The sequence below is a fragment of the Chelonoidis abingdonii genome, chromosome 4, assembly GCF_003597395.2.
Source record: "Chelonoidis abingdonii isolate Lonesome George chromosome 4, CheloAbing_2.0, whole genome shotgun sequence".
Classification (NCBI taxonomy): domain Eukaryota; kingdom Metazoa; phylum Chordata; order Testudines; family Testudinidae; genus Chelonoidis; species Chelonoidis abingdonii.
In genome coordinates, this window is record NC_133772.1 from 47325839 (window position 1) to 47328897 (window position 3059).

Sequence of the window (3059 nt, forward strand, 5' to 3'; positions counted from 1 at the left end):
GAATATACCTGGATACATCTGTTCTAACCAACTACCATCCAGTGTCAAACTTCCCATTCCTGAACAAGCTCACAGATAAACTAGCCAAAGGCAAGCTACAAGAAGTGGTGGAAGTGCCCTAAAAGTGGGGGTGTCACAGGCACTCAGTTGTGGCCCTGTTCTGCACTGCCTCTCCCCCCATCTCTCACTCGCTCCTCTCCACCCCGTCCCCATGTCGCTCACCCTTACGGCTGGTAAAAAGTGGGAAGGATAGCTCTCCCACTTTTGAAAGTGAGTGGGTCCTGGCCTCCTGTTCTGCTGCCACTGGCTACAAGCTAATCTAATTGAAGTCAATATTCTAGACATGGAACAATCTGGATTCATGGCAGAACGTGGAAATGAAACAGTCTTTAATGGCACGGCTGAATGATCTCCTGTAAATGGTTAAGGTCAGACATTTATTTGCATCCTCTTGAACCTCTCTGCAGCATTTAATACTGACTATGAGATACAGCTGTCTCACCTGAAACAGGTGGCAGAGATCCAGGGGAATGTGGTAAAATAATTGAGTCCTTCCTGGAGGAAGCACCCAATAAGCAGTATCAGGAAACTGCACCACCACTGCTAGATCCCTCAGTTGTGAAATCCAACAAAGATCAATTCTCTCTCCAGTCCTTTTCAACATCTACATGCAGCCATAGGTTAACTGGTCAAAGGATATGTACTTGAGTGTCAGCAATATTTAGATTATATACAGCTCTACCTATCCTGCAGCACTTACAACCATATCACTACCACCAAGAGGACTTAGTGCTTGGAAGAACAGCTGGCTGAAGATGAATCCATACAAGACAGAGGTGATGCTGGTAAGCAGAGGAAAGCATTGTAAGAATTCATATCCATGGTGCAGTTTCTTCTGGTTGAAAGCCCACACCTACAATTGGTCAATTCAGATTGCAGTTTAGGAGTATTCTTGGATTCCTCAGTGCATAAGTTCTCACATAGAAAACATTACTCGCTAATACTGCTATCATCTCCAGTTGGCTAGGAGACTCTATCCCATCTAGGCGGACAATGACCTGGCCTCAGTTATTCACATCTTTGTCACTTCTCAGCTGGACTACAGCAATGTTATATACCTGGGCAAAAAGCCTGCAGCCTTGAAGTCTTGTCTACATGGTGAGTAATGCAGTATGATTTCTAAAGTGCACTAATGTGTTGAACATTAACTGATCCATGTAGACCCTGCTAGTGCACTTTAAGACAGTTTTGTTTGAAACAGTACTGAGTTAAACAGCACAGGGAAACCTTTAGTGCACACCAGCAGGATCTACATGGACAAATTAATGAACAATATGTTAGTGTGTTTTAGAAATCACTTCTCCATAGAGCCCACCATGTAGACAAGGAAACTCCAACTAATACAGAATCTGGCAGCATTTTCCTCAGCAATAGAGGGTACCATACTGTCCTCCACTCTCTATGCTGGCTTTCCATAGAATTTCCAATCAAGTTTAAGATCTTGGTCCTTATCTTCAAGGCATTCCATGGCCTGGGCCCAGGGTATAAAAGACCATGTAAAGCTCTGGGATGACGATTATGGTTGACAACTCAATGGTACACCTTGTCTGTGCAGGACAAAGAACTTTCTCCATGGCCAGTACAAGACTGTAGAATGAACTCCCCGAGGAAGTAAGTACCATCACAAACCTCGCCACCTTCCTCTCCAAGTGCAAGGCATGTTTCTTTGAGCTTTCCTTCTCTCACATAAATACATAGGCAATGTAAGAACCCATGGGATTTGCAGGTTTTAAGGCATGTGCCACTTCCTTGTCACTATCAGGGGCCCAGGCAGGGTTGCCACCAAGCAGAACTGAGAGGCTCAGTCCTGCGGAAGTCCTGCCCTAAGAGGTATGAGGAACAGCAATCTGTGATTCCCTGATTGGCAGCCACTCCCCATATAAACCAACAAGTCATTTCTGGGAGTCGTCTGAGCAATGCTGGAATTCACCTTGATCCCAGACTCCTGGCTCTTGACCTAGGTTTGACTTCCAACCCTGATCCTGGTTTACTGTCTCTGACTTAACCATTGCTGACCCCAGGGAAAGACCCTGGCCTGGCCCCAATTCTTGCCTCACTCTCTCAGTTTGGTTATGGACTGTGATTTTGCAGTTGTGACCTGGCCTGGCCTGGCCCCAGACTGATATGACCTTTGGTCCCAATACTGAGCAGCTTGTTCTGTGCCCATAATGTGACCCTGACAGCAACATGTATATTAAGAAATAAAACTAAACAAAAACTCACATAACAAAACAACTCTACCAAAACAAAACACTCCACTGCATGTGATTCTTCCAGTGGGGAAAAGATGAGAGAAGCACCACCATGTGACATACATTAGTCATGTTGCTCAATGCACTACTTGAAGGCACTCATACTTTGGTGGTGAACACAGGATTAGACCATGAATTGAATAGATATGGGGTTTTCAAACTTTTGGGTCCCAAAGTGGGTCGCATCCCCGTTTTAATGGGGTCGCCAGGGCTGGTGTTAGACTTGCTGGGGGCCGGGACTGAAGCCCAAGCCCCACTGCCCAGGACCAACGCTCAATGGCTTCAGCTCTGAGTGGAAGGGCTCAGGTTACAGGCCCCTCTCCTGGAGTTGAAGCCCTTGGGCTTTGGTTTCCCCACCCAGGGTGGTGGGGCTTGGACTTTGGCCCCCCCTACCCTGGGGTTGCAGGTCTCAGGTGGGCTCAGGCTTTGGTCCCCCCACCTGTAGTTAAGTAGTAATTTTTGTTGTCAAAAGGGAGTCACGGTGCAATAAAGTTTGAGAACCCCTGGAATAGATGTTCAGGATCACTCACATAACCACACAAACAGCACACTGAAATAGTCATGAAAAATGTAGAATATCAGTTTAGAAATAAGGTGACATTTTAATTTCTTGAACACATTTTTCAACTAGTTTTAAAATACTATGGCATGTTTAATGATGAGACTAGTAAGGGAAATGTGAGAAGAGAATCATGTCATTATAGAAGTTAGAGATAGAAAATACCTATTAGATTATCCTGTCGCTCT